A 22,634-nucleotide genomic window follows, 5' to 3' on the forward strand; every position below is an offset into this window, starting at 1 on the left:
GCCTGGAAATAATTATCAGAATAATTATCAACCGCCAAGACCGATTTACAATCAAAACCAGAATTATAACCGAAATATTCCATACAACAACCAACAAGGTCCTAGCAATCAACAAGTATCCAATAATACTTACAATCAGCAAAGACCGAATTTTCAAAACAAACCACCACAACAAACCGATGATAAAAAGCCGAATTTAGAAGATATGATGACGAAGCTAGTTGAAACTCAAACGCAGTTTTTCACATCTCAAAAACAAACCAATGAACAAAATGCTCAAGCATTTAGAAATCAACAAGCTTCTATTCAAAATCTGGAACAAGAAGTAAGTAACCTAGCAAGGTTAATAGGTGAAAGAAAACCGGGAAGTCTACCTAGCGATACAAACGCTAACCCCCGGAATGAAACAGCTAAAGCTATTACCACAAGAAGTGGTACAACACTTAAAACACCTGAAATACCTGTAACTTCTGATGAAACTATTCCTACTCCACAAGAACCACAACCTGATCAAGATAAGGAAAAAGAACCGGTAGTTGAAAAGGTTAATGAAGATAACACAGTTAAGGCTAAACCTTATGTTAAACCATACCAACCACCTCTTCCTTATCCAAGTAAAATGAAGAAAGAGAAACTTGAAGCCGAGCAATCCAAATTCCTGGATATGTTTAAACAGATAAATGTAAATCTTCCTTTCATTGATGTGATTTCAGGAATGCCAAGGTATGCTAAATTCTTGAAAGATCTAATCACGAATAGAAAGAAAATGGAAGAACTCTCGGCTGTTACTATGAATGCTAATTGTTCAGCAGTGCTGTTGAATAAGATACCAGAAAAACTATCTGATCCAGGAAGTTTCACAATTCCATGTTTTCTGGGTAGTCTTAGTTCAATAGAAGCATTAGCAGATTTAGGTGCTAGTATAAATTTAATGCCATATTCACTATACGCTAAACTAGACCTTGGAGAATTAAAACCAACCAGAATAAGCATACAACTAGCCGATAGATCAATAAAATATCCTAGAGGGATAATGGAGAACATGCTAGTTAAAGTTGGTACTTTAGTATTTCCAGTAGATTTTGTTGTTCTAGACATGGAAGAAGATTCTCAAGTTCCTCTCATATTAGGAAGACCATTCTTAAACACGGCTAAAGCAATGATAGACGTGTTCGGTAAGAAACTGACCCTAAGTATAGAGGATGAGAGTGTTACCTTTTCAGTTGATAGAGCAATGCAACAACCACAATCTGCAGATGATACATGTTATTATATTCAAACTATAGATGCACATGCAGAATTATTAGAAGAATTTCCAGAATTACAAGGAACGGGAGAATGTTCTTTAGGAGAAGGTAATGAACCAATTGATGAAGCTGAAATGTTAGCTACACTTATAGCTAATGGATATGAACCAACAACAGAAGAAATTCAAATGCTAAAAGAAGAAGACAGATATCGATATAAATCATCGATAGAAGAACCTCCGAAATTAGAGTTAAAGCCACTTCCAAACCATTTGGAATACGCTTATTTACATGGTGAATCTGAATTACCTGTAATAATATCGTCTTCTCTTACTGAAAATGAGAAATCACAACTCATTTCTGTGTTGAAAGCTCATAAACCAGCCATTGCATGGAAGATTCATGATATTAAAGGAATAAGTCCTTCGTATTGCACACATAAAATCCTTATGGAAGAAGGTCATAAAACGTATGTGCAACGCCAACGAAGACTAAATCCTAATATGCAAGATGTAGTTAAGAAAGAGATTATTAAACTGCTAGATGCAGGTTTGATATATCCAATTTCTGATAGTCCATGGGTAAGCCCAGTTCAATGCGTGCCTAAGAAGGGTGGCATGACTGTCATCACAAATGAGAAAAATGAGCTTATTCCTACTAGGACTGTAACAGGATGGCGTGTATGTATTGATTATAGAAAATTAAATGACGCCACCAGAAAAGATCACTTTCCCTTACCTTTCATAGATCAAATGTTGGAAAGATTAGCCGGAAATAGTTACTATTGTTTTCTAGATGGATTTTCCGGATATTTTCAAATTCCAATAGCACCCGAGGACCAAGAGAAAACAACATTCACGTGCCCTTATGGTACTTTTGCTTACAAAAGAATGCCATTTGGACTTTGTAACGCCCCTGCAACCTTTCAAAGGTGTATGATGGCGATTTTTCACGACATGATAGAAGAATGTATGGAAGTATTCATGGATGACTTTTCAGTCTTCGGTGATACATTTAAATCATGTCTAGTTAATCTGGAACGAATGCTAATTAGATGCGAAAAATCAAATCTAGTACTTAATTGGGAGAAATGCCATTTCATGGTTAAAGAAGGCATAGTTCTTGGACATAAAATTTCAAAAGAAGGAATTGAAGTGGATAGAGCTAAAGTAGATGTAATTGCTAAACTTCCACATCCCACCAATGTTAGAGGAGTTAGGAGTTTTCTAGGGCATGCCGGTTTTTACCGACGTTTTATAAAAGATTTTTCTAAAATTGCCACTCCTATGAATAAACTCCTAGAAAAGGATGCGCCATTCATCTTTTCAGATGAATGTATCAAATCTTTTAATATTCTTAAAGAAAAACTCACTAATGCGCCGATCATGATAACACCAAATTGGAATCTACCATTCGAACTAATGTGCGATGCAAGTGATTTTGCAATGGGAGCCGTTTTAGGACAAAGGATTGAAAAACGATTTCAACCTATATATTATGCTAGTAAGACATTACAAGGAGCACAAACGAACTATACAACTACTGAAAAAGAACTCCTTGCTATTGTCTTTGCTTTTGACAAATTTCGATCATATCTCGTTCTAGCAAAAACGGTGGTCTATACCGACCATTCTGCTCTTAGATACCTATTTTCAAAACAAGATGCTAAACCAAGATTAATCCGTTGGATTTTACTCTTACAAGAGTTTGATATTGAAATCCGAGATAAAAAAGGAGCAGAAAATCTCGCCGCTGATCATCTTTCTCGTCTTGAAAATCCCGAATTAGAAGTTCTGAATGAATCGGCCATACAAGACAACTTTCCTGATGAATATCTATTGAAGATAGATTATAAAGAAATCCCATGGTTTGCAGACTATGCAAACTACTTAGTTTGTGGATTCCTTGAAAAAGGATTATCGTACCAAAGACGAAAGAAATTCTTCAGTGATATAAAACACTATTTCTGGGAAGATCCACATCTGTTTAAAAGTTGTCCCGATGGAATAATACGCCGATGTGTATTTGGAGATGAAGCTAGTAAAATTTTAAACCATTGTCACACAGGACCAACAGGAGGGCATTATGGGCCTCAACTAACAGCAAGAAAAGTTTATGAAGCTGGATTCTATTGGCCTACAATTTACAAAGACGCACACCTTCTTTGCAAATCCTGTGATGCATGTCAAAGGGCCGGAAAAATAAGTCAACGTGATGAAATGCCACAAAATGTCATCCAAGTATGTGAAGTATTTGACATTTGGGGTATTGACTTTATGGGTCCATTTCCAAAATCTCATAATAATCTATATATACTCGTAGCCATTGATTATGTATCTAAATGGGCGGAAGCACAAGCTCTCCCAACTAACGATGCACGAGTTGTAGTCAACTTTTTAAAACGTCTTTTTGCAAGGTTTGGAACACCGAAAGCTTTAATAAGTGATCGGGGTACTCATTTCTGTAATAATCAACTTGAGAAAGTTCTTAAAAGATATGGAGTAACTCATAAAATCTCCACCGCATATCATCCACAAACAAGTGGACAAGTTGAAAATACAAACCGAGCTTTAAAACGTATTCTAGAGAAAACCGTAGGATCAAATTCGAAGGAATGGTCCATTAAATTGGAGGATGCACTCTGGGCTTTTAGAACAGCCTACAAAACTCCAATTGGAACCACACCTTTTAGACTTGTTTATGGAAAAGCATGTCATCTTCCAGTAGAAATTGAACACAAAGCATTTTGGGCTTTGAAGACATGTAATCTTGATTTACATGAAGCTGGACGTCTACGATTAAGTCAACTAAACGAATTAGAAGAATTAAGACATGAAGCATACGAAAATTCGTTAATCTATAAAGAAAGAACGAAGAAATGGCATGATAAAAGAATCAGAAGTTCAAAAGAATTTAAAGAAGGAGACAGAGTTCTTCTTTTCAATTCACGATTCAAGCTATTTCCTGGAAAATTGAAATCAAGATGGTCTGGACCATTCATAGTCAAAAGAGTTTTCCCATACGGAACGATAGAATTAATAAATTCAAATGGGATTGAATTTAAAGTTAATGGTCACAGAGTTAAACATTACATACATGGTCCGATGGAAGTCGACAACGAAGTGAATCACAATTTCGACACCACAGCTAACTAAGTGTGGGGAGAATCAAGTCTTTAAAGGATAATATGAATTTCTGTTAGAGTTAGATTGTCTGTTTTCGTATAGTTCTCGAAAATGGAACACGTATGGTCTTTCCCTAGCAGACCCTAAAGAACTAGTCTTCTCCCCCCATTCTGAATTTTTATTTTTTTTAGGTTTTTACGTAATGAAGACTGCCTGTGAACTAAACCATGGTCTAATGCTACACGCTTTGATCACTAAAAGAAATAATGACATACTACCGAGTGAATTAGTATCAGTAATCAGAGAAAGAATGGACGGAGTTAGAAAAGGATCCAGATGCGAAGATAATAAGTTACAATTTGGTAAAGGAAAATCAAAATCCGCAGCGAAAAGAAGAGCACGACACCTAGAAAAATGTCACAAATGCGGAAAATGGTCACATGGAGGTAAATGTTCAAATAATCAAACCTATTCAAATACCGAATTTGTTACTTTATGCAGAGACGGACCGTTCATATGTTTAGAAGAAAAGACAATGAATGCTAGAGGTTACGCATATGCAGCCATGGAAGACCAATTAAACCGACTATCTTATGAATATAATAGATCATATAACTAAGAAATCTATTTCACAGGTATGTCTGTACAGTTTTTATTTTTATTTTTATTTTTAACCTTTTGATAATAAACGCTAATTTGTTCGCTAAAAAGTATTAAATTGGTATTAAATAAAATTAGGTTTGGCGACCGAAATTATTGATATCGTTCAAAAATTTATTACATCACTGCGAAATTTAACGTTTATTCTTAAGGTATAAATATCTTTAATCAATCAACCCAAAATATTTCAAAAATTCGTCATGAGTTAAATTAGGTCTTGGAACCGAAATTACTTTACCGAAAAGAGGGGCGCATATTTTTGATAATATTTGATTGATTAAAGTGGGATAAAAAGACAAAAAGATTTTTAATTTTATTTTTACCATGTTTTTAATCTTAATATTTAAATCTTAAATTAATATTGTAAACTTTGTAAAAACAATATATTTAAAATTGTAAATATGAATTTTTAAATTAAGTTTGGTGTGAATTTTTAATTTTTAAAATATTAATTTTTAATTTTATGCATTTCAAATTTTAAGTTTGGTGTGAATTTTTTAATTTTTAATTTTGAATTTTATATTTATGTTGTGTGAATTTAAAAACAAAAATTTACTTTATCTCATTAAGTTAAAAATATGATTTTAAAATTCGTCGTAAGTTGAAGACTAGGTCTTTGAACCGAAATTGCTTTACCCGAGGGAGGGACGAGAACTTTTATTATCATTATTTTTAATCTTATTGATTTAAAGTATGCCAAAAACATTGAAAAAACCCAAAAATCTTAGCTTTTAAAACAATCGCTACAAAAAAGACAAATTTTAAAATTTTGTCGAAGGACGGACTAGGACATCGATCCGAAACGACCTCGTCCTAAATAACAAGGGAAACAAAATTTTAAAATTAATTTCTTAATTGTTTTATAAGTTAAAGATTATATATAAAAAAAAAAAAAAAAAAAAAAAAAAAAAAAAAAAGAAGAAAACTCCGCGACTCGCGGAGTTTGAAGTGCAAACCTCCGCGACTCGCGGAGGGACCAAAATACAGAAAAAAAAAATAAAAGGAACGAACTGGAACAGAATAACACACACACACATACTGCACTTCGAAAAAACCCGAAAAAACCCACAAAAATCATCCCAAAAACTCAATTTTTCACCGTTAATCTTCAAATTTTTCACTACAATCATGTTGAGAAGGATGATATCTAGGAATTACTCAAGAAAACAGGTACAATTACACCCCAAATCACCTTTAAATCCGAATTTTAGTGTGTTCTTGAGCATATTTTCATAATTTGAATTTTGTTAATTTTTAGTGTAATTAGTGTTAAATTGTTAGTATATTATGCATGTATAACCTAGATTGATGCTTGTTAACATGATTTGAAGCCAAAAACTTCAAAATCTTTAGAATCTAGGGTTTGTGTTCTTGAGCAATTTGGGGCTTTTTGATATAAACAGGTTATGGCCGATTTTTGTCATGAATTATTGCTAAATTGAGTAGTGTAACATGTCTAGGTAGTTAAATGATCCAAACTTTGAGCCTAAACATGATTTTGAGAATTAAAGTGGACTTTTTCAAGTCCAAAATTCATGAACTTGATCTTTGAAAGATAATGCCATTTGAGACTTGTTTATTTGCTAGTAATGATTATTTTGACATGTTATTTGAGTTGAATGCTTATGAACTTGGCGAAAATTTTCGTATATGCTTATTTGAAAAAGTGTAGATTTGATAAAAATGTGAAAATAAGCTTAAGTTTGATATAAATTGATAATGTCATTGTAATTATTTTGATTGATGATTTTGCTGACACTAATGCATATTTGGATGCACAAAATTTGTGTTTGATGTGTTTTGCAGACTGAAAGGGGTGAATCTTCATCCCAAGCCCGCCATGCTCCTGCTGAGAACTTGGAACAACAGGAGGTAGATAACTACTACAAGCAGGATGTACCTCATCCAGTCATGACCTTTTCAGATATGCACTTGGAACAGTTGCACCCGAACCTACGATTTGACAGACTTTGGATAGATTATCCAAAATATCAACGGGGTTTGCATACTCTTCACTCAAAGGTTGTTGAGGTACCGAGGGTCATAGAATGGGGACCCTTGGAAGCTGTAGAATTGGCCGGGCCAATTAGGGAATTACTAGTACAGAGGTATGGTAATTCTTCTTTTAATGACTGGATATGTTTATTCACCATACGCAGACCTGTATATAAAGTATGGTGTGAAGAGTTGTTATGTAGTATAGAGTTGAATGATCGGGTAGCCAGTTTAACCGATCGTTCTTTTATTAGATTTTTGTTAGGCGGTTCGATGCGCCACATGTCTTTACTGGACATGGCTCAGGCTTTACGTATATATACGCCTGAGGAATTAGCGTCTGCCGATTGTAGAGGATTGATACTAAACGGTAGGAAAATAGATGAAAATTTTGATACACACGGTGTGTGGAGTCAAATGACAAGCCATCACCGTTTTAAAGGGGGAAACTACTCTTATTTGGATATAGATAGAGCCGAATTAAGAGTAATACATAGGTTTTTAGCTAATTCGATTACACAAAGGGGTAAAAACAAAGAAAAGGTAAATGAACAAGATTTGTTTTACCATATGTGTATTCGAGACCCACACAGCGCTGTAAGTATACCATATTGTGTGGGTTATTATTTATCAGCTATGGTTCGAGGGATGCGTCCACATAGCATAATAGGGGGTGGTATTTTTATTACTTTGATTGGTGAATATCTCGGTGTGGATATAAGTCGGGGGGGATTATTAGTAGAAGAGCCGGAACCCCGCGACACTATAGGTTTAAATGTGTACCATGGTGCGAAAGTTTTGAAGCGGCGAAACAACGCCGCAGTACGATACAATGGTAGACATCCACAGGTAGAGAGAAACCAGGAACAAGGTAATGTAGGAGGGGGGCAAGAAATGCATAGGTTTATAGCTTCTCAGGAATACGAAAATGCTAGACAGAGAGCATTTGAAGATTGGCAAGTTCATCAGAACCAGATCATAGCGCATTGCCAACATATAGGTAGAAACTATATTCCTACACCGAAACCCGTCTTCCCTCCTTGGTCGATAGAGATGCAGCCACCATATCCTACGTATGACCCTGCCGAGGCATTCTATAGCACTTATGGTTATGCGTGGAACCCCTATTGGTACCAATATCATCCTTAGTTTACTTATTTTTTTTATTATTTTGTAATTTGTAATTATTGATATATTTAATATTTTTGTTAATATTGTAATCATTTTTATAATTATCTAACTTTTATTCTTAGATTTTAATAATTTTTGAATGTGGGGTAATAAGCCAAACTTCAAAAATATGTATATATGTTTGCAGTTTATCTTATGTACACAACAGGGTAAAACAACGCATTTTCAAAGACTGGCATTAAGTTCAGCAAAAGCAACTAATTTTGACGACAAGATGCAAAATATATGTGAAATAACAACAAGACGGAATGAACAAATGACGTGCACCATTTATCATTCAGCAAACAAACGCCAATATATTTGGAAACTTTGGTAAAAATTTAATCATTTTCACACAAATCACCCTCAATAATTTAAATTGTTACTGATTTCTTGCAAATGAGGGCATTGCAAGATCTTAAGTGTGGGAAGGGATTAAATTCTTTCGGATTTTAAAATTTTTATATTAAACACTTGGTTACCATTAAAAATACTAGTAAAGCAGTAGTTGTATTAGAATCTAGTGCTCTCTGATAATAAAGAACAGCCCTGGTCTTATATACTGACTACCCGGATTTTAAAATTTTTATATTAAACACTTGGTTACCATTAAAAATACTAGTAAAGCAGTAGTTGTATTAGAATCTAGTGCTCTCTGATAATAAAGAACAGCCCTGGTCTTATATACTGACTACCCAATTCTAGTAAAATTTTTCAAAATTTTCAATTAAATGAATTCAAAAACATGTTTATACATATTTATGAACGATAAAACTAGGTTTTAACACCGAAATTATTGTTACCTCAAAAAGGACATAAATTGAGAAACAAACTAAAACGTCAAAATTCATTTAAAATGGAATAGAGGACGATAAAAAGCCAAGTGTGGGAAAATTTACCAAGTTATTTTAAACATATGCCACATATATTTGTAACAAATAACTGAAAATACTTTTGCTTTGAACTAAACTAAACTGTTTTACCCAATGAAAGAAAAGAAGAGATGGATCTACACGATGAATCAATTCCATCATTAAAAGGAAGTAAAGTCTTCCGAAAAAGACACGCGCTTCTTGATTTAGGTCATGAAGTTGTCGTCCAGACCAGCTGTAGGTTGACGAAAAATCTAGAAAAGTCATCACTAAAATCAGCTGGAAATCCACGGACCTCAGCATTAAACAGGGTCGCCAAGTGGTCAGATTTATCCTAACCATGAGAAGGATTTATCTCGTACAATGGGGGGGGCACCGTGCAAATTAGCTTGATAAGACTAATGAATCAGATCCCCAGAAAGGATAATCTCCTTAAAGATTAAAAATCAGCTTTTAAGCCTGATATTACTCAATCCTTGAGATTGACCTTAAAGATTGAGAATTACAAACTCATGGAATTCAATGATATCTAAACTCGAGCTTAAACGAGAAAATATTTTGATCAAAAATACAAACCGATTTGTTTTCTGAAAACCCTATTTTTCAATGCGTTCATTACGATTGAACGTAAAATCCTAGGAATTCACCTGGAATTCATTAGGTCACCTGAACTAAATCGGGTGTCAACCGTAAGAACGGTGGTTGCATAGCATGGTCAAAGACAGGACCTTGTGCCAGACCGAAAAATTATAAGGGTGAGCTTTACTATTGCTCCTACCAAGGATAGTAATTGCGTCCGACACGTTATAGACCATAATCAAAAGCATGTCACGGGACATTGCCTTAACAGTTGCTTGTTCAACGCTTTCCTTTACAACCGGACGGTAGTTTGCCGAAAGGTAATATACGGAATAAGTAAACTGGACGTGTTGCTTTCCTAATACAAGGTTAGCAAGTGGGTGACACAAAACCGCAAGTTTTGAGCTAAAATTTTCAAATCTGAAACCCACCAAACCCACAAAAATATTTTGCAAACACCGGTAAAGGGTTATTCCGGAAAACTTATCGAGGGTAAAAACTAGATTTAATTTTCAAAAGATCAAATGTTTTCATAAAGATCCAATTTCCTTAATGGATCTAAATTTTTATAGTCATGTGGGACTGTAAACCATATCGTTACTACCATTGTTTATACCGCCGTATAGAAATCACTGATGTACAAAGTGTGAAGAATAAAAAAAGTGATTCTAGTATTTCAAGACGATATTGCTTGAGGACAAGCAACGCTCAAGTGTGGGAATATTTGATAATGCTAAAAACGAACATATATTTCATAGCATTATTCCTCAAGAAAGACAAGCTTTTAGTTGCAATTGTTCTATTTACAAGTGATATTCGTTTAAATAATAAAAGGTGAAGACAAAAGACAGATTCGACGATTTGAAGACGCAAACGACCAAAAAGCTCAAAAGAACAAAAGACAATCAAAAAGGTTCCAAATATTGATAAGAAACGTCTCGAAATCACAAGAGTACAAGATTCAAAACGCAAAGTACAAGATATTAAATTGTACGCAAGGACGTTCGAAAAACCGGAACCGGGACCAGAGTCAACTCTTAACGCTCGACGCAACGGACTAAAAATTACAAGTTAACTATGTATATAAATATAATATAATATATAATTAATTATATTAATTATATATATATTATATATATATATTATTAAAACCGTCGGCAGCCAGAAACTCCAAGGGTGTAAAGTGAAAATACCTCTCCGCGACTCGCGGAGTTTGAAGGCTATTTGGCCGCGAGTCGCGGAGCCCCAAAAATCATTCCTGGCTATAAATCAACCCGAATTCTGATCAAAATATCATCAATTTTTCTTCTCATTCATACGAAGTAATATATATTTATATTTATAATTTATATTTTAATTATAATTCTAATAATAAGGGTATGTTAGCGAATGTTGTAAGGGTGTAAGTCGAAATTCTGTCCGTGTAACGCTACGCTATTTTTAATCATTGTAAGTTATGTTCAACCTTTTTACATTAATGTCTCGTAGCTAAGTTATTATTATGCTTGTTTAAAACGAAGTAATCATGATGTTGGGCTAATTACTAAAATTGGGTAATTGGGCTTTGTACCATAATTGGGGTTTGGACAAAAGAACGACACTTGTGGAAACTAGGCTATGGGCTATTAATGGGCTTTATATTTGTTTAACTAAATGAAAGTTTGTTAATGTTAATATAAAGATTTACAATTGGGCGTCCCTATAAATTACCATATACACTCGATCGGACACGATGGGCGGGGTATTTATATGTACGAATAATCGTTCATTTAACCGGACACGGGAATGGATTAATAGCCACTAGAATAATTAAAACAGGGGTGAAATTACATTCAAGGGTATTTGGTGTAATTGTTAACAAAGTAGTAAAACCTTGGTTTACACGCAGTCGATAACCTGGTGTATTCATTAAACAAAGTATTAAAACCTTGTTACAATCCGAATCCCCAATTAGTTGGAATATTTATCTTCGGGTATAATAATAATTTGACAAGGACACTTGCAATTTATATTTATGACTGATGGACTGTTATGGACAAAAACCAGACGGACATATTGAATAATCCAGGACAAAGGACAATTAACCCATGGGCATAAAACTAAAATCAACACGTCAAACATCATGATTACGGAAGTTTAAATAAGCATAATTCTTTTATTTTATATTTAATTTCCTTTATTTTATATTTAATTGCACTTCTAATTATCGCACTTTTATTTATTGTTATTTTATTTTATCGCATTTTTATTATTCGCAATTTCATTATCGTTATTTACTTTAAGCTTTAATTTAAGTCTTGTATTTATTTTATATTTTACATTAGGTTTTAACTGCGACTAAAGTTTTAAAATCGACAAACCGGTCATTAAACGGTAAAAACCCCCCTTTATAATAATAATATTACTTATATATATATTTGTATTTTTATAAAAGTAAACTAATATAGCGTTGAGCTTTGCTTAAAGATCTCCCTGTGGAACGAACCGGACTTACTGAAAACTACACTACTGTACGATTAGGTACACTGCCTATAAGTGTTGTAGCAAGGTTTAAGTATATCCATTCTATAAATAAATAAATATCTTGTGTAAAATTGTATCGTATTTAATAGTATTTCCTAGAAAAATAATAGCTATTTTATATACACCTCGTTCGACATCATGTGTTAACAATGAACTACATATGTGAAAACAAGACTACTAACTCAAGAATTACGAAACGAGACTTATATGTAACGATTATCGTTGTAACGATATTTTAATGTATATATCATGTTAAGAGATATTCATACATCATAATATCATGAAAATATAATAATTTAACATCTCATTTGATATAGTAAACATTGGGTTAACAACATTAATTGAGATCGTTAACTTAAAGGTTTCAAAACAACACTTACATGTAACGACTAACGAAGACTTAACGACTCCATTAGAATGTATACACATGTTGTGTTTTGATATGTATTCTTACACTTTTGAAAGACTTCAAGACACATATCAAAGTACTTCTACTTAACAAAAATGCTTAAAATTACATCCTCGTTCAGTTTCATCAACAATTCTACTCGTATGCACCCGTATTCGTACCCGTACAATACACAGCTTTTAGATGTATGTACTATTGGTATATACACTCCAATGATCAGCTCTTAATAGCCCATGTGAGTCACCTAACACATGTGGGAACCATCATTTGGCAACTAGCATGAAATATATCATAAAATTACAAAAATATTAGTAATCATTCATGACTTATTTACATGAAAACAAAATTACATATCCTTTATATCTAATCCATATACCAACGACCAAAAACACCTACAAACACTTTAATTCTTCAAATTTCTTCATCTAATTGATCTCTCTCAAGTTCCATCTTCAAGTTCTAAGTGTTCTTCATAAATTCCATAAGTATAGTTTCATAAAAATCAAGAATACTTCCAAGTTTGCAAGTATACTTCCAAGCTTTCTAATCCATTCCAGGTAATCATCTAAGATCAAGGAACCTTTGTTATTTATAGTATGTTATCTTTCTAATTCAAGGTAATATTCATATTCAAACTTTGATTCAATTTCTACAACTATAACAATCTTATTTCGAGTGAAAATCTTACTTGAACTGTTTTCGTGTCATGATTCTGTTTCAAGAACTTTCAAGCCATCCAAGGATCCTTTGAAGCTAGATCCATGTTTCTCATTTCTAGTAGTTTTATCCAGAAAACTTGAGGTAGTAATGATGTTCATAACATCATTCGATTCATACATATAAAGCTATATTATTCGAAGATTTAAACTTGTAATCACTAGAACATAGTTTAGTTAATTCTAAACTTGTTCGCAAATAAAAGTTAATCCTTCTATATTGACTTTTTAAATCAACTAAACACATGTTCTATATCTATATGATATGCTAACTTAATGATTTAAAACCTGGAAACACGATGAACACCATAAAATCGGATATACGCCGTCGTAGTGAAACCGGGGGCTGTTTTGGTTTGGATAATTAAAAACTATGATTAACTTTGATTTAAAAGTTGTTCTTCTGGGAAAATGATTTTTCATTTGAACATGAAACTATATCCAAAACTCTTGGTTAAACTCAAAGTGAAAGTATGTTTTTCAAAATGGTCATCAAGATGTCGTTCTTTCGAAAAATATGACTACCTCTTTAGTAATTGACATGTAACTTAAATTTCCGACTATAAACCTATAATTTTTCTGTTTGGATTCTTAAATTATAGTTCAATATGAAACCATAGCAATTTGATTCACTCAAAACGGATTTAAAATGAAGAAGTTATGGGTAAAACAAGATTGGATATTTTTGATCTTTTTAGCTACGGGAAATGTTTAACAAATCTATACAAATCATATCCTAGCTAACTTATATTGTATTATACATGTATTCTAATATATTATGTAATCTTGGGATACCATAGACACGTATGCAAATGTTTTGACATATCATATCGACCCATGTATATATATTATTTGGAACAACCATAGACACTCTATATGCAGTAATGTTGGAGTTAGCTATACAGGGTTGAGGTTGATTCCAAAAATATATATACTTTGAGTTGTGATCTAGCCTGAGATGTGTATACACTGGGTCGTGGATTGATTCAAGATAATATATATCGATTTATTTCTGTACATCTAACTGTAGACAACTAGTTGTAGGTTACTAACGAGGACAGCTGACTTAATACACTCAAATCTTTAAAACATAATAAAAATGGTTGTAATTATATTTTGATCATACTTTGATATATATGTACATATTTGTATAGGTTCGTGAATCGATCCGTGGCCAAGTCTTATTTCCGAGGAAGGAAATATCTGTGAAAGTGAGTTATAGTCCCACTTTTAAAATCTAATATTTTTGAGATGAGAATACATGCAGGTTTTATAAATGATTTACAAAATAGACACAAGTACGTGAAACTACATTCTATGGTTGAATTATCGAAATCGAATATGCCCCTTTTTATTAAGTCTGGTAATCTAAGAATTAGGGAACAGACACCCTAATTGACGCGGATCCTAAAGATAGATCTATTGGGCCTAACAAACCCCATCCAAAGTACCGGATGATTTAGTACTTTGAAATTTATATCATATCCGAAGGGTGTCCCGGAATGATGGGGATATTCTTATATATGCATCTTGTTAATGTCAGTTACCAGGTGTTCACCATATGAATGATTTTTATCTCTATGTATGGGATGTGTATTGAAATATGAAATCTTGTGGTCTATTGTTACGATTTGATATATATAGGTTAAACCTATAACTCACCAACATTTTTGTTGACGTTTAAAGCAAGTTTATTCTCAGGTGAATACTAAGAGCTTCCGCTGTTGCATACTAAAATAAGGACAAGATTTGGAGTCCATGTTTGTATGATATTGTGTAAAAACTGCATTCAAGAAACATATGTCGATGTAATATATTTCTATTGTAAACCATTATGTAATGGTCGTGTGTAAACAGTATATTTTAGATTATCATTATTTGATAATCTACGTAATGTTTTTAAAACCTTTATTGATAAAATAAAGGTTATGATTGTTTTAAAAATGAATGCAGTCTTTGAAAAATGTCTCATATAGAGGTCAAAACCTCGCAACGAAATTAATTAATATGGAACGTTTATAATCAATATGAACGGGACATTTCTTAAAACCATAACCTTTATTTTATCAATAAAGGTTTTAAAAATATTACGTAGATTATCAAATAATGATAATCTAAAATATACTGTTTACACATGACCATTACATAATGGTTTACAATAGAAATATATTACATCGACATATGTTTCTTGAATGTAGTTTTTGAAAAACGTCTCATATAGAGGTCAAAACCTCGCAACGAAATCAATTAATATGGAACGTTTATAATCAATATGAACGGGACATTTCAAGTAATATGTTAATGTGATTAAAATATATTTGATATTTTATCTCATGTATTTGAATATTAAATGCATTATTGAAATTAAGAAAAATCAGAAAAAAGTGTTACGATCAACAACGAGTCACATTGAGGAATAAACACATATATGATAAGTTTGATATTATATGCATATGTTTTGATTGCATGTTTTGATTTTATCTATTTTAATTTTTACTGTCGTTAACTCTTAATTATATTACACGCTAATTTGAAGATTTTTTTTTTGAATACAAATGGAATTAATAATTATAGCTTAAACATGCATCATATATATTTGATTTGATAATTATTACCAACTTTGCTAGAGGATAAAGTTAGTTACATATGTAAAAATCTAAAGTACGGTATGAAGTGATAACGATAGGAACATAAATGTGCAAATTAATCATTATCAAGTCCGACCGACGCGATCATGATTAAGTTGTTATGTATGAACTTATAAAAATCATAGAATATTGATATGAGATATTATATGCTATATTTACTCTACTTAGATTAATATTTGACACGTAAATTAATATTTAACACATATAAGATCTTAAAATGTGAATTGTTTATCTACTTGAGACGTGTTGACCGTAAAATTACTACTATCATTAAATAAGTTGTTTGAGATTCAAAAGTAATTATCACTATAATTTATATATAACCTACCTAAGTTTGAAGAATGTGATGTGCGATATACGAGTATTAATAATGAACGCTTATCAACTAATCCCCGTATGTTACAAAATAAAAGAAAACTATATATTAATATTATTTGCAATTAAACTCTACAATACTCTTTATGAACTAAACAAACTCACAAAACCTTCGTAACTTTGTTTGTTCGCCATCTGGTGTGTTTCGGTTTCATAACTTCTTACAATTTCGAGGACGAAATTTTTTTTTTAGTAAGTAGAGTTGTAATACCCCATAAAATTAACATTATACCTTCGATAATATTTAGGGCATATGTTTTGAAGAATAATCAAGTATAAGTAATTAGTTAAATTATATCAAACGTTTAATATAAATAATGTTATAGTAAGTTTGTTTAATAGCAAAGTTATCATAAATTAAATACTAATTATGTGTCACATGATTGATGAATTTTTAAACCATGTACATTCTAATTAACTCAATTTAAGTTGTACAACTTTTAGCATTGGGCTATATTTATCATAAAATTAATAGTCTAAATAACTAGATATTATATATGATTTAATCTTGCATCATTTCATGTCTAGATTCATCAAAGACCTTTAGATACCATACTATTATAACTTACTAGTAACTTAAGTTTAATCATCATTTACTTACTAGTAATTTATCTTTGAATTAATGACTTCTTAATGTGAGACCTTTCATGAGACTTAAGGTTACGTGTGCTAAAGATATACATGAGTTTTCTCTCATTCTTCCATCATTTTCTAGTCAAAAATTCTGCACTTTTTACTTCATAATTTTCTAAGTGTTTGGTTCATTATGTTGGAAATTCAAGGTTGCTTTGATGTTCAAGTGTTAAGGTAATGTTTTTTTTATCTTTTGTTTCACATTTTTTTAGATTGTATGATCATTTGGTAAGCTCTAAAAATCTGATTTAAAATCGTATATAAAACATGTCAAATCTTAGTTTAACAATCATACTATATGTAGTCAAAATATAATGAAAAGGATGAAGTTTTAAACAACGTATAGTTTTAATTAAATGTATAACTATATGAAAATATTACAAAATAAAGGATGTTATAAAACATATAACATTTAGAATTATGTTTAAAAAAACACATAAAAATCATGTAAAACATGTGTTAACATTTCACATTTTGGTGGTTAAAATACAATGAAAATAGTGGATTTTTAAGCAATCTTATAATTTTGTAATAATAAGAATAAACACATACCTATATGATCATATAACAAATTAAAGGATATTACATACTCTCTACTAGAATGTGTTTTGTGGTTATACTTGTGTATTTGTTACATTTGATTCGGTGATTGCGTTCTTTTGGTGGTGTTTCTTTCATCTTTGGAATTTCATTAATCGAGATAAGGTATGAATATTCTAGGTGGTACTAGGATCATTTCGGTAAAATCTTCTTAAAATCTCGTTTGAATTATGTATACATCTTATTGGTATGACATGCTTGTTTAATAAGATTATATTTTTAATTAGTCTTTGATTGTGTTATGGTTTTCCCCATATTGAATGTACTAACGATATTGATAATCACATTCGTATATTGGGGAATTATAATATTTTGGAATTTGGAAATTGTGTCAAAACCGTGTCTCGAAAACCCCATCCAAAACAACCGGAAATCAGCCGCGAAACTGTCACAAATCAGTCCCAAAGTTGCTGTATTTTCAGCCCCGAAACTGTCACACCCCGTCCGAATCTATCTGGACGAAGTCACCAACATCTGGTCCCATTGCGATGATCGACTCCAATTGATGTCTTTTAAAATGAGCAAATGCACAGCGGATGATTTCTTTCATACCTAAGAATAAACATGCTTTCAAGTGTCAACCAAAAGGTTGGTGAGTTCATAGGTTTATCATAAAACAATAAAATTCATCATTTTGATAGACCACAAAATTTAAATGCTGCATGGTACAAATGGGCCCAAATCCTATACCTACCTGTAATGTACATGCTATATCTTTTAAATACAGTACATCTTTCTCGTGTACGAAACCATTTTCATAAATCATAGTAACCGTACACATATCTTGTGCACAAAAATAACATACACATAACCTGTGTATATAATCATTCTCTCGATATATAACATTCACATCAACTGGTGGCAATTATCATGTCCACATAATTCAATGGTGGCAATTATCATGTCCACATAATTCAATGGTGGCATTTATCATGTCCACATAATTCAATGGTGGCAATTATCATATCCACATAATTCAATAATAATCCGCAGAACTTCTGTCTGCATAATAATTCATTTGAGGAATGTTTTGCTTGTGTCTATCTCGTCAAACATTTATAAAAGCATTTCATGTATTCGCAGTTCAAAATATATTTCAAAAGCATTTAATAAAGCAGTTGTAAAAACAGCGCATGTATTCTCAGTCCCAAAAATATAAAGAGTAAAAGGGAGCAAATGAACTCACCATACTGTATTTTGTAGTAAAAATACATATGACGACATTGAACAAGTGTAGGGTTGGCCTCAGATTCATGAACCTATATCATTTATATATATATTAACACATATAATTGTAATCAAACAATTTGTATATTAATATTAATGTTTTAATTTTTATATTAGTAACTTATACGTTTATATATTTGTTTCATATATTTTAATAATTACTTTTGTTGATTCATTATCATAATAAGTTTATTAATATAATAAGTTTCTCATTAAAATATTTACATGTATAATATTATGTAAATAATATTTAATATATTAAAATATAATATTGGATAATACATTTGTATCTAATTATTATTTGTTGTAATAACAATGATAATATTAATATTAATATTAGTACTAATAATAATAATGGTAGTAATAATAATAATGATAAAAATAATAATAATAATAATAATAATAATGTTGAAAATAATAATAATGACAATAATAATAATAATAATGGTTTTAATCATAATGATACTACTAATAATAACCTTAACGATAATACTAATAATAATACTTTTAATAATGATAATGACAATAATACTTATATCAATAATAATGATAATAATAGTAATGATAATAATAAATTTTAATAGTAATATTGTTAATGAAAATGATAATGATAATAATTAAAATAATGATATTAGTTAGAATACTAATTTTAATCTTATTAATATTTCTAATCGTAATAATAATAATAATAATAATAATAATAATAATAATAATAATAATAATAATAATAATAATAATAATAATAATAATAATAATAATAATAATAATAATAATAATAGAAAACTACCTCAAATAATAAGTTCCAAAAACAAGTACCCTTGCTCGGGCTCGAACCCGCAACCTCCCGCTAACCCACTAAGACCTCTAACCATGCCACCATTTCTGTTTTTCTATTGAGATATCAGGCTCTAATATATATTACCCGTTATAATACAGTTTCCTTTTTCTCCATTATTTCACTTGGCCCAACAGAACCATACATGTCTCTAATTAAACTCGGCCCATTCTATTATGTCAGCCCAATGATTAAGAAGCCCGCCCTAGGATAATGGCCTAGTCCGATTCTTTAATAAACGTAATAACTAATTTAACCAATCCCAACAGGCCCAACTGGTACAGCTATTTATTGGTAAAAAAATTAACTGCAGCAGCCAGGGTTCGAACACCAGACCTTTCGTTCAACCACCACACTTTTGTACCATTCCTCTGCCATTAAACATTTTATGAAATCACTAATCATCATCTTCTTAACCTGTATTTAAGTTGCTTCTTCTTCTTAACATCAATCATCATAATTTTCGTGTACCATAATTCTTTTTTTTTAATCGCCATCCTCAACAATTATCAATTATCAATTATCACTTTCATTAACTTATCATTTCCACGTCATGTTCCATTATCACAATCATAATAGGCATTACCTACACTTTATTATTAATACTCCTACCTTTATAACACCAATTGGTTGTGTTCGGCCCACAACAGAAATTGGATATCATTATCGCATCATATCATCATTATCCTGTTCTTTCACTTATAACGTTATTATCGCAGTAACATCATTTCTTCATTCCTTTATCATCGTGACATCACTGTTATAGCAGTAGTAACAGCTACAAGATTAAATAGGAAACAAATAGCGGTAACCGGTGGTGGTTGGTGATTCGTTTCGCGACAATTTGCAGCAGCAATTAGTAATATCTTCGTAGTTACAGTAGCAGTTACAGAAATAGGGTAAATCGAGCATGAAGGTGGTCTGGGTGTAGCGGCTGTAATGGATTGAAGAAAAGGAGAGAGAGTGTGAGTCCGTGGTGGTTTTGGCTTCAAGAGAAAACAAGGAAAAATGCAGCAGTGGTATTGATGGAGACATTTAAAACCAGAAATAGAAATAGTAGAAGCATACAGCAGCAGTGGTGACGCATTTGGTGGTGGTGGCTGTCATCTGAAACGGAAAAACAGGTTTAGAAGAGAGAGGTGATGAGGTAGAGAGAGAGTGAGATGGATGTTGTTTGGGTGATCAATTTAGGATTCAAAAAGTAGTAGAAACAATCGAGTAATAGAGGGAGTAATTGTATAGTGTAATGGTTAGTTGTTGTTTAAAGGTGGTGGTCCTCTTAGGTGGAGGAAGGTGGTGAAGTTTGGGTCGTCAGAAATCCTAAGGGAGCAAAGGTGATGGTTGTAACTAGTTAGATGGTGGTTGTATGGTTCACGAAGTGAAATATATTTTGATGATAATGATGGTGATTGTACAATGGTAGAGTGGCGATGGACATAAAGAAGGTGTATATGTGATGGCGTTCTCTGTTATTCAATATGATTGAAAAGAGATGATGATGACAGAATATGATGAATGATGGTGATAATGATCGATGGGGTTTGATGTTGGTGGTTCATGTAAGAAATAAGATGAGATGAAAATGGTGCTGGGTGTATATTCTATCAGTATATGTACATAAATAAGAAACCAAAAACAGTAATTCACACTCACATTATAATATTAATTTTAGTATACCATGTGCAAACTAATTAACCATCTCAATTATATCAATCGACATAATATCATGAGTAGGGAATCGAATCAAGGAAAAGGAAAGAAAAATAAATAAATATAAAGATAAATAAGTCAATAATATAATAGTAACTATATCAATCAAGGAGAATTTAACAGGAACAGAATAATACAGCTGCCATACTTGTTGGATTTTTATATCGACAGTTTCTTCAGAGTGGTATATCGTATTCCGTTGTAAATTAGTGGTTGATAAAAGTTCATCAAAAAATCCCAAATTTTTAAATTAAATTCCTTTATTTATTTCAGTCATTATGGTATAAAATTCGATCATTAATTTATTAAATAAAAATTACATCAACTGTCCCTCTCGATTATGGTTAAAATATAAAAAGTGTTAAAATTTAATAACTAGATCCTAAATACATTTTTAGTAAGCCAAAAATTTATAGAACTCATTTTCGGATCACCGTTTATTTTAAAATTATATATGTTTGAATTTAACTTGCTTAATATTAATCGGAACATCAACGAATATTACAATCGTTTAATATTTATTTTTAATATACTTTATTTATATATATAAATATATTTTAAATATTTTAAATAATAATTATTATAATATCTTATTTTTATTTTATTAATTTTAATAACAACATCATATAATACTTTAAGTTATATTTCAAATTATTATTTACATATATACACACATATCTTATTTACAATTAATTGTTCGTGAATCGTCGGAACTGGCCGAAGGTCAAATGATTACATGAATGTAGTTTCAAACTTTCGAGACTCAACATTATAGATTTTTTTGCTTATCACATCGGAAACATATAAAGATTAAAGTTTAAATTTGGTCGGAAATTTCCGGGTCATCACAGAAACAGCCCAAATAGGTCTCGAAAACAGCGTCAAAAGTGTCCCGAAATAGCCCGGTAATGAACATGTGTGAGTCTGGTCAGTGGTACGGTGATTCGAATCGAGTGTCCCTTATTCTATGTGGTTTTACATGTCCTCTTAAGTTCCGCTAAATTGTTATATAATAATGGGCTCAAAAAGTATGTAAATGACTAGTTACAAAAGTAAGGCCGAACAGTTGGGTAGATACGTGTTTTTAATAATAAAGTTATATACCATTTTTATATAACATTTTAAGTATTGTTCAAGTGTAAAATACTTAAGTTCATATTATTAATTCTTTAAAGTCCTCTAATCATTTGTAAAAAATATTTTGAAGTTGTAATCCTATATCGGTTAAAACGGTTTCTTAAAATGTGCCTAAGAGTAACCTATTCATGGAGGTCCCATGAACACATTATTGTGACACCGATAATGTGGCA

Source organism: Rutidosis leptorrhynchoides, chromosome 2 (genome assembly GCF_046630445.1).
Source record: "Rutidosis leptorrhynchoides isolate AG116_Rl617_1_P2 chromosome 2, CSIRO_AGI_Rlap_v1, whole genome shotgun sequence".
Taxonomy (NCBI): domain Eukaryota; kingdom Viridiplantae; phylum Streptophyta; class Magnoliopsida; order Asterales; family Asteraceae; genus Rutidosis; species Rutidosis leptorrhynchoides.